Source organism: Triticum aestivum, chromosome 5B (genome assembly GCF_018294505.1).
Source record: "Triticum aestivum cultivar Chinese Spring chromosome 5B, IWGSC CS RefSeq v2.1, whole genome shotgun sequence".
Lineage (NCBI taxonomy): Eukaryota > Viridiplantae > Streptophyta > Magnoliopsida > Poales > Poaceae > Triticum > Triticum aestivum.
Window position 1 is genome coordinate 519,706,398 of NC_057807.1, and position 11,415 is coordinate 519,717,812.

An 11,415-nucleotide genomic window follows, 5' to 3' on the forward strand; every position below is an offset into this window, starting at 1 on the left:
TACCATCACATTATGGGCCGGCTCATCAGTTTATCTAATTCCTATATGACACCCTCCCTCTCTTTGTGGGGTACTATCGGGTGGCAAGCTGGTGAGCAATGCTCAAGGTGCTTGCCTTGCTTTGTTAGATGACGATGGAATCTGAAGACCTACTGTGTTTTGGTTGAGACTTTGTGATCCGTTATGTTGAGATATTGCACGCTTCTAGCATGTGTGTGTGTGCGCGCGTGTGCGCGCATGCGTGGAGGGGGGGGGGGGGGGGGGGGGAGGGGAGGGTTGTCTCCTCTTCCATCCATGAGTGGCTGGGTTGGGTTGTCGTGTTCCTAGTGTGAGCTTTGTAGTGTTAGAGTTATATTTATAGTGACCTTTGGCTTTTTGCATTCTGGTCTTTGGCCTCCCCTGTATATGATGATGGCTTTTGCCTCCTAATATATCAAGTTGCTATTTCTCTAACATGGTATTTAAGCTAGGCCTTTTTTTTCGCATGCACAACTCGTGCTGATCCAATTTTCTTCTTGCAATCTTCTCCTTTCCGCTTGATTCCGGCTGCGTGCAACTCACTAATCTCCCATCCGCTGCATTTCTGATCCAAATCAAGATCGTGGTCACGATCTACTGCGTTCCACCGCTGGCTTGGCTCCTGAAGCTCGACCCGCTGCCGTTGTCTTCCTAGGCTGTTGACGTTGGCCACTCGTCCGGCCTAACCGCTTGGGCCAAGTCCAAGCCTGCCGCTTGTTGACCTTCCCTGCATCGGGATCAAGCCATCCCTCGAAGGAACTACCAGTTCGCCCGTAGCTCGTGCTCCGGCCCAGTGGCTGCGGCAAGGTCCAGTCATTTCTTATGTTTCCGAATACATCTTTCTCTGTGCCCAGTATTCCTACACCTCATCCTGCTGTTGCAGATCCGACGTCGTCCTCTCCTATAGTTGCTTCTCCACCCTCATCACGTGAATCTCTACCTTCATCACCGATACCTTCAACTTCTCCGCCTTCATCATCGATGCATTTCCCGTCTCCACCTCCAGTGATTTCACCTTTCCCCTCCTTTCCTTTCCATTATACTCGACGTCTACGTGTTGTGGATGAGTCTACTGATGTGCCCCCTACTTCTGGTGTGTCGTCTTCCTCCTTTCAGTCGACTTATGGTCTTCGTTCTCGGCCTTATCCGCCCCCTGATCGATATTCTCCTTCTCGCTATGGTATTTATATAGTTCTTGAGCCGACTTCTTATCGAGATGCCGTTGTTCATCCCGAATGGCAGTTTGCGATAGCAGAGGAGATTGCTGCCCTTGAGCACACTGGCATATGGGATCTGGTTTCTCTTCCTCCCCGTGTTCGTCCCATCACTTGTAAGTGGGTCTATAAGATTAAGACTCATTCGGATGGTTCTCTTGAGCATTATAAAGCTCGTTTTGTGGCTCGTGGCTTTCAACAGGAGCACGGTCGTGATTACGATGACACTTTTGCTCCTGTGGCTCATATGACCACTATTCGTACACTTCTTGCTGTGGCCTCTGTTCGCCACTGGTTTATGTCTCAGCTTGATGTTAAGAATGCCTTTCTTAATGGTGATTTGCGTGAGGAAGTTTATATGCAGCCACCACCTGGGTATTCAGTTCCTGATGGCATGGTTTGTTGTCTTAGTCACTCTCTCTATGGCCTTAAACAAGCCCCCCGCGCTTGGTTTAAGCGTTTTGCCTCTGTAGTCACTGCAATTGGTTTTTCGCCCAGTGCTCATGATCCAGCGTTGTTTGTCCACCTTTCTGCTCGTGGTCCCACTCTTCTTCTTCTATATGTTGATGACATGATCATCACTGGCGATGATCTTAAGTACATTGCCTTTGTCAAGGCCCGACTCAGTGAGCAGTTTCGTATGTCTGATCTTGGTCCTCTTCATTACTTTCTTGGGATTGAGATTTCCTCCACCTCTGATGGCTTTTTTATTTCCCAAGAAAAGTATATCCAGGATCTTCTTGATCGTGCGTCTCTTACTGATGAGCGCACTGTTGAGACTCCTATGGAACTTAATGTTCACCTTCATGTTTCTGATGGCGAGCCCTTGTCCGATCCAACTCGTTATCGTCATCTTGTTGGGAGTCTTGTCTATCTTGCTGTCACTTGTCCGGATATCTCCTATCCTGTCCATATACCGAGTCAGTTTGTTTCTTCTCCCACTTCGGTTCACTATAGTCACCTTCTTCGTGTTCTACGACATCTTTGTGGCATGATCTCTCGCCGTCTCTTCTTTCCTCGTTCCAGCTTGTTACAGCTTCAAGCCTATTCAGATGCTACCTGGGCTAGTGATCCTTCGGATCGCCGTTCACTTTCTGCTTACTATGTCTCTCTTGGTGGTTCTTTCATTGCCTGGAAGACAAAGAAACAGACTGCAGTTTCTCGTTTGAGTGCAGAGGTTGATTTTCGAGCTATGGCTCTTGTCATGGCAGAGGTGACTTGGTTACACTGGTTACTCGAGGATTTTGGTGTTTCTGTTAGTACACCTACTACACTCTTGTCAGACAGTATATGTGCTATCAGTATTGCACGGGACCCCGTGAAGCATGAGCTTACGAAGCATATTGGTGTTGATGCTTTCTTTGTGCGGGCTGGTGTGCAGGACCATGTTATTGCTCTTCAGTATGTGCCTTCCGAGTTACAGTTGACAGACTTCTTCACGAAGGCCCAGACTAGAGCGCAACATGGATTTTACCTCTCCAAACTCAGTGTTGTATATCTCCCATGAGTTTGAGAGGGGTGGGGGGGGGGGGGTGTTAGAGTTATATTTAAAATGGCGTTTGGCCTTTTGCATTCTGGACTTTGACCTCCCCTGTACATGTATATATGATGATGGCTTTTGCCTCCTAATATATCAAGTTGCTATTTCTCTAACATGTAGGATGTTTTCTCCTAGTTCATCAATGGTTCGTAAAAGATATGTTCCTACTTTTTAGAGGGGGAGGGGTGCAACATCTTTCGGTGCTTATTGCACCTATTACCATTAGTGACCATCCTCCAATTCTGTCGGTCACTAAAACTTCCATGGCTAAATCTAGCTAGTTTCCGAAGTTTAAAAATTGGAGGGTTTTAGAAAAAGAGTTCCAAAATCCCAGGGCACTTGCATTTTTATCACCGGTATTGATGTCAACATTTCGTCTTGTTCAGATTCAGAATTCCCATCAATTTGTTCTTCTTCCTCCACAACAACTATCGTTAATTCACAATCTGGGTTCAATGAAGCACCACTAGTACTCGTGAAAATTTTATGAAGAGAGCATCTCTGATTGTATTGAGTCACCACACACTATCTTTTTTGACTGTGTTGGAAATAAAGAAATAAATAATGGAATCAAAGGTTGATCGGTGCCAACTATGCACCATATATGCGAAGGACAAATCACTTAATAGTAAGTATTACACATAGGGAGTTGAGATTGGGGAACAGTAATATAATATACTACCATGGATGGATCCGATCGGCTTTGGTTGTAGGGCGTTCAGCGATGAGCCGATGACGTGTTGTGGACTCGCATCTGGCTTTAGCGCTCGGTGAATCGGCGATCCATGTGTCTGCATGTCCATTGCCTGAAGAAAAGAGGGCAAAGCGGCGTCGCATACTGAGTACTGAACTAGTGACTAGCATCTCACGATCTGGGGCACTGGGGACAGAAATCGGCATCGGAGACACGGCGAACTGGCGATTAGAATTAGGAATGACATTAGGAGAAAAGGAAACATGATGCCGTGTTTATTATTGCGAAAAGAAAGACGTACGGTCTTGGATTTTTACGTCAAGGAATAGCAAGAATCGCCATGTTTGCCTGTGTTCCACGCCAGCCTTCTTCCCTGGGCCGCGGCCCATGCCTGCACACTTGTGCTACGTGCGCATACCAGGGAGCCCCCCCTGAACTTTTGGGGGCTGGGGCCGCTGCCCCCCTCAGGGTCGGGCCTGGGCCTAATTTGGTATTCTCTAGTATCAAGGCATGAGCGAGATATTTGGAGCAAACTTTGGAAATCATTTTTAGCAATCGCGTCCCTCACCATTGACTTGTTTGGTTATATATCATATCCCATGTTGGTTAAATACTTCCAATCAAAACAATAAATGCACAATTCTTACAAAGTGTTTTCCCATGGGAATATGATAGGAGACATGACGTACAAGAGAGGGATTAAAAGAGCTGAGAGAAAGGCGTTACATATTCATAAACAACGTACATACCTGGATGGATGGGGTATTTATGAAGTCAATCTTATTGACCATTATGACAAACTAAACCAAGCTTATGAAATTTTATATGCAAAGAGCCAAAAGACATTTGGGCATCCCGGGGATAAAATCTCTCCTTATTTAGAATGCCCCGTTCAGAACTTTATTAACCTGTTTGCTACAAAAAAACCATAATTCCCATGAAACCATGCCTATTTGAATAAATAATAACTGTCATGCTGTACATTAATTTTCTATTTCAAACAAAGATGAAGTTTTGCATGTTCTTAAAGGAATATAAAGGAAATCGTCTCAGGCCCGCATGGTGGAAATATAGCCTTTTGTATTTCATGTTGGAGTTGGGATGATGTAACCCATAGTATTCCAAAGTTCTGTCCAGAAGGTAAGCTCCATATCGGACTCAGCAAAGCTTTAAGTGCTCTTATGGCAAAAAGGCCATTCCTATTATCTTAGGAACTTTTGGTTAATCAACATTCACAATGTATTTTATAAAAAGCATCACTAAGAGCATCACTAATAGGCTCAAAGAGCAGTTACTTGACTATATCAATACAACTCGTCAAGTTCTTATTCAAGGCCGTATAATTTCTAGTAATATCTCTAGTGAATCACTTGCACCTTTCAACTTTTCATCTTGGAAGCATAAAGTTTTATTGTTGAATGTAGGCTTTGACACAACTTTTGATATAGTTGATTCGGGGTTTGTTGTTAGAGCCTTGGTACGTAAAGGAATCCATGTTCAATTCATAAAATTGATCTACGAATGCATTTTCTTTGTTTATTTTCTTTTTAGCACTAATGGTTAACCTTCCATAAATTTGATCTATAAATTTTCACTCTCTCTTCAAGATGTCTTCAGATTAAATAGTCCATGTGGTATTCAATTTGGTCCCTGATGCTTGCTAGCTCCAATGCTTAATTGGTAGCTAGTGGATGGGCCCAAAGAGCAAAATTTTGTAGCAAGTCGTAAAATTCTCCTCACTTTGAGAAATAGAAGTATCAATTCATAGTGATACATGTAAGCCTTGGTCAAGCATCACTTCAACACAATTATTCCCTACATGTGTCGGTGTAGTGAAAACTAGGGCTACACTAACCGCCGGGCATGGGCCACGACTGTATGCAATTACACTAAAGAGGATCCACCTTCGCCGACAAGCGCTACATCGGCGAGCAAGACTCAAGCCACCTTCCCGGCAAGGAGCATCCTGCCCTGCCAGGGAGGACAGATACAAGGCAAAAAGAAGCAGCCATGCCTGAGAACTAGAAGACAAGACGACCGCAAGGCTCCTTGCCGAGGATGCCCACGAGGCCCCGGCAAGCCTCTTGCCGAGGGCGCTCACAAGGCCCCGGCAAGACCCTTGCCGGGAAGATACGCAAGAGCGCGACAAGCCCTTGCCGAGGACATCGGTGGGGCCGCAGCCAGGCCCACACCTACCGAGACTCCACCGCCGTCCCCATGCAGCTGCCAGCTCAACCAGCTGAACAGGCGCCCACGTGGCAACGTGCGGTCTCTACACCGATCCAGCAAGCTCCTGCATGGTGGCATGCAAGTCTTCCTGAAGACTCCGCCACCCGCGCCAGCCCAGCAACCAGCCAACGTGGCGCTACAATGCCTCATCAGCTCGGACGCGCGTCAAGGCCAGGCGAGGCGGCGACAGCTGGGACGAGCTTCCTTGCCGTCCCTGATAAAGCAAGAGGACGCATAAGCTGCGCATTGAAGGCGTTTGTCCTGCGATGTCAGGCGATAAGCTTGTACATTGTACATACCTTCTAGCTCCTGCGTGCCACTGTGGCGACCCCTTTGACATATAAAAGGAGGCCCGAGGCGTACTATGGGGGGAGGGGGGACTCCGGACCCTCAAAGGGATTCGCCTTTTTGGAGCACTTCACGCCCCATTGCTAGCTCAGGAACACAGATAAACAAATCACCAAAGCAGGAGTAAGGTTTTACGCATCCTCGCGGCCCGACCCTGGATAAAGAATCCGTGTGCTACCTGTTTGATCCGCTCTTCTCACAACCCCGCGCCTCGCAACCATAGTAGGGATTCTCGTGATCCCATAGGTGTCGTCCTTGCACCGACATCTTTGGCGCGCCAGGTAGGGGGCGCAATTGTGAGAATCCGGTCTAGCAGTTGACCCAGCTGTTCTTCATCGCCATGGATCCTAAGAAGCGGGCAGCCAAAAGAACGACGTCGGTGCAGCAACAGAAAAGCTAAGTCGTGCGAAACTTTAGATATTTCCTTTTAATATAAGGTTATTCCCCTCGGAGATCTCGTTCTTTGTATGGAAAACCTGCACGCAAAGGGGCCCTCCCGCAATTGGTAACACCCTTGTTCTGTTTCGAGTCCGCTCAACAGCTCAAGCGGCTGCGTCGAGAGTGGCAGGGTAGCCTTCCACAATTAGCAACGGTCTCGATTCTGACTTGAGTCAAGCTCGACAGCTCGAGCGGCCGCGTTAAGGGCGGTAAGGTGGTTCGCCCGGTGGCAAGCACACCCGGCAGGCCATTGGGGATCCGTCCCCAAGACGCCGCCCTGGGTTTACGCGCCGGCAAGCCTACCCGATAAACGTAGGGTGGACGTACAAAGAGAGGTTGAACAGGAAGATAGCATGCACTATTTATTTGAGATTTCTGCATAGACCTGTATGCCAAGGAACCTTCTCGGGGTTAGTTGCACTCCATGTTGCCCCGAGTCTGCTCGGCAACTTGTGCGGTTGCGCTAGAGCCAAGAAGGTAAACCTTTCTGGGAGGCTGATAGAGTTTACCTTGTTGTCTAGGTATTCATCATGTTTATTTCATCGCATTAGTTCGTTCATGCATGTAGTCATGTCCAACCAGAAGATGAGATCATGTGTACATACAAGCTAGTACTGGGTTAGACAATTAGAAAATAAATGCATATAGATTAGGGAAGATGCACTTGAGCACGACAGGTTAGTCATGTCAAGTTGTGAGCGTCACATGGCGTCGTGTGTGTGGCACAAATGTGTGTATGTGCTGTTGCATTAGCAAGTAGTCTATCTGCATGGATGTGTTAGCTAGCTAGCTGCGTTCGCTGCGGAGCCAGAGCGGCTGAGTCGCATGGCAGATCGACGAGGAGAAAGAATCGGGAGCAATCAGTTGTGGCTTGGTCCTGTGCGTGCATATCCAACGTTCTGCAGACTTGGTTGCTACTCAAAGTGAAGCTAGCCGGTTGAGTAAGAGTCGGAAGTAGTTGTGGGGTTTGTATGTGCGTCTGTGTGCGTGGAGTTAGTGGGTGAGTGGCTGCGTGTTGGCCGTGTAACACTGGCTACTTAAGCCCATGTATTTGCATTGTGTCAGGAGTGAGAAGAAATAGAGAAAAGGCAGAGTTGTGTGTGTCGAGAGTCTCTGTGCGTATCTTCTTCAACCTCTAGACTTGTGTTCTTCTATCTTGCGTGTGTGAGAGTCTTCTTCCTCCTCCGGCTGCGCCAACATTTGGTATTCAGAGCCATGGTGACTGAAGGTTCGCGCACTCCGTCGTCGGGTCGCCGCCGTGTCTCGGCCTCGCCGGTGGTGCGTCGAGGCCGGAGCCCGACGCGGCGTGGCTGCCGCGAGGTGGTGGTGCAGCAGGAGGTCGTCCACCAGGCCAGCAGCACCGTCGTCTACCCGCCGCTGACGGCGATGAACTACTTCGAGTGGTCGCTGATCATGAAGGTGAACATGGAGGCCCAACGCGTGTGGGACGCCATCGAGGGAGGCGGGAGCTTCAGCCAGGACAGGGCGGCGCTTGCGGCAATTCTGCGAGCCGTGCCGGAGGAGATGCACTCCACGCTTGCCATGAAGGCGACGGCAAAGGAGGCATGGGATGCCATCAAGATCATGCGGGTCGGCGATGCCCGCGTCTGTGAGGCCAAGGCGCAGACTCTCCTCAAGGAGTTTGATGCCGTCCGCATGAGGAGCGGCGAGACTCTCGATGAGCTCGCCAAGCGCATGAACGGGATCCCCAACAAGCTGCGCACGCTCGGCGAGAACCTCGACGAGGTGAAGGTCGTCAAGAAGCTTCTCCGCATCGTGCCGTCCAAGTATACTCAGGTAGCTATTGCCATTGAACAGCTTCTTGATCTTAAAACCATGTCCATGAAAGAGCTTGTGGGAAGGCTCAAAACGGCGGAGGACCGGAGCGACTTGTACGAGGGCGCCAACAACTATGACCAGGGTGGTGGGAGCCGCCTGCTCCTCACGGAGGAGGAGTGGCTTGCTCGCCACCGCAGCGGCGCCGGCAAGAAGAAGGGCAACTTCGACATACGCAAGGTGCGTTGCTACAACTGCCAAGAGTACGGGCATTACTCCAAGGACTGCGCCGAGCCAAGGAAGCAGCGAGCGCTTCTTGCTGCCGTGACGGCCGACGATGAGCCGGGGCTGCTTTGAAGATCGACATGGAGGTGTTCGAATAAACGACAACAAGGTTAAGGGGGTGATTGATAGAGTTTACCTTGTTGTCTAAGTATTCATCATGTTTATTTCATCGCATTAGTTCGTTCATGCATGTAGTCATGTCCAACCAACTTAGCTGCGGCCATGTAGTCGCGTGAAGATGAGATCATGTGTACATGCAAGCTAGTACTGGGTTAGACAATTAGAAAATAAATGCATATAGATTAGGGAAGATGCACTTGAGCACGACAGGTTAGTCATGTCAAGTTGTGAGCGTCACATGGCGTCGTGTGTGTGGCACAAATGTGTGTATGTGTTGTTGCATTAGCAAGTAGTCTATCTGCATGGATGTGTTAGCTAGCTAGCTGCGTTCGCTGCGGAGCCGGAGCGGCTGAGTCGCGTGGCAGATCGACGAGGAGAAAGAATCGGGAGCAATCAGTTGTGGCTTGGTCCTGTGCGAGCATATCCAACGTTCTGCAGACTTGGTTGCTACTCAAAGTGAAGCTAGCCGGTTGAGTAAGAGTCGGAAGTAGTTGTGGGGTTTGTATGTGCGTCTGTGTGCGTGGAGTTAGTGGGTGAGTGGCTGTGTGTTGGCCGTGTAACACTGGCTACTTAAGCCCATGTATTTGCATTGTGTCAGGAGTGAGAAGAAATAGAGAAAAGGCAAAGTTGTGCGTGCCGAGAGTCTCTGTGCGTATCTTCTTCAACCTCTAGACTTGTGTTCTTCTATCTTGCGTGTGTGAGAGTCTTCTTCCTCCTACGGCTGCGCCAACAGAGGCGACGTTCCCGAATAGCCGCTAAGGGCCCGTTCCCTCAAGCGCTGCTGGCTGGATCGCACGCACCGGAAAGCATTCCAGCAGGCATAGGGAATATGTAGCAGAAGTCAAAATTTACAAGTGGGTTAAGTGCAATTCAGATGCTAATCACTTGTCATGTTTAAACATAGTTATGGCCTGGGGGCTGGCAACGCCCTTAGGACCAATCCTCTTGGTGTCAAGAACGACGAAGTTCTTCGCCATATGCCTTTCCGGCAAACGATCTTGCCGGGAGCCGGTGTCAAGAACAACAAAGTTCTTCGCCATGAGCCTTCCCGACGACGATCTTGCCGGGGGCCGGTGTCAAGGACGACGAAGTTCTTCGCCATAAGCCTTCCCAGCGGTGTCGAGAACTCCGGAGTTCTCCGCTGAAATCGGGCATCAAGAACATCAAAGTTCTCTGCTGAAGATAAAAGCCTTCCCGGCAACAAGCTTGCCGGAGGCCGGCATCGAGAACGTCAAAGTTCTTTGCTGAAGATAAAAGCCTTCCCGGCAACAAGCTTGCAGGAAGCCGGCATCGAGAACGTCAAAGTTCTCTGCTGAAGATAAAAGCCTTCCCGGCAACAAGCTTGCCGGAAGCCGGCATCGAGAACGTCAAAGTTCTCTGCTGAAGATAAAAGCCTTCCCGGCAACAAGCTTGCCGGAAGCCGGCATCGAGAACGTCAAAGTTCTCTGCTGAAGATAAAAGCCTTCCTAGCGACGAGCTTGCCGGAAGCCGGCATCGAGAACGTCAAAGTTCTCTGTTGAAGATAAAAGCCTTCCTGGCGACAGGCTTGCCGGAAGCCGGCGTCGAGAATGTCAAAAGTCTCCGCGAGAAACATAAGACTTCCCGGCAACAGCCTTGCCTGGAGCAAGAAAGGAAACAAAACTACACTCTAGCATCGAGATCTATAGAGTTCTCAGCCAGAAAATTTCCATGGAAGTAGGCTCGGGGGCTGGCAGCTCCTTTGAGTGCAACAACAACCGTGACACATGCCAAGCTTGGTCCCATCTCCAGCATCGAATTCATGAAGTTCTCCGCTGCAGCCGGGCCCGGGGGCTACTGTCGGTGTAGTGAAAACTAGGGCTACACTAACCGCCGGGCATGGGCCACGACTGTATGCAATTACACTAAAGACGATCCACCTTCGCCGACAAGCGCTACATCGGCGAGCAAGACTCAAGCCACCTTCCCGGCAAGGAGCATCCTGCCCTGCCAGGGAGGACAGATACAAGGCAAAAAGAAGCAGCCAAGCCTGAGAACCAGAAGACAAGACGACCGCAAGGCTCCTTGCCGAGGATGCCCACGAGGCCCCGGCAAGCCTCTTGCCGAGGGCGCTCACAAGGCCCCGACAAGACCCTTGCCGGGAAGATACGCAAGAGCGCGACAAGCCCTTGCCGAGGACATCGGTGGGGCCGCAGCCAGGCCCACACCTACCAAGACTCCACCGCTGTCCCCATGCAGCTGCCAGCTCAACCAGCTGAACAGGCGCCCGCGTGGCGACGTGCGGTCTCTACACCGATCCAGCAAGCTCCTGCATGGTGGCATGCAAGTCTTCCTGAAGACTCCGCCAACCGCGCCAGCCCAGCAACTAGCCAACGTGGCGCTACAATGCCTCGTCAGCTCGGACGCGCGTCAAGGCTACGCGAGGCGGTGACAGCTGGGACGAGCTTCCTTGCCGTCCCCGATAAAGCAAGAGGACGCATAAGTGGCGCATTGAAGGCGTTTGTCCTGCGATGTCAGGCGATAAGCTTGTACATTGTAGATACCTTTCAGCTCCTGTGTGCCACTGTGGCGACCCCTTTGACATATAAAAGGAGGCCCGAGGCGTACTATGGGGGGGGGGGGACTCCGGACCCTCAAAGGGATTCGGCTTTTTGGAGCTCTTCACGCCCCATTGCTAGCTCAGGAACACAGATAAACAAATCACAAAGCAGGAGTAGGGTTTTACGCATCCTCGCGGCCCGAACCTGGATAAAGAATCCGTGTGCTACCTGTTT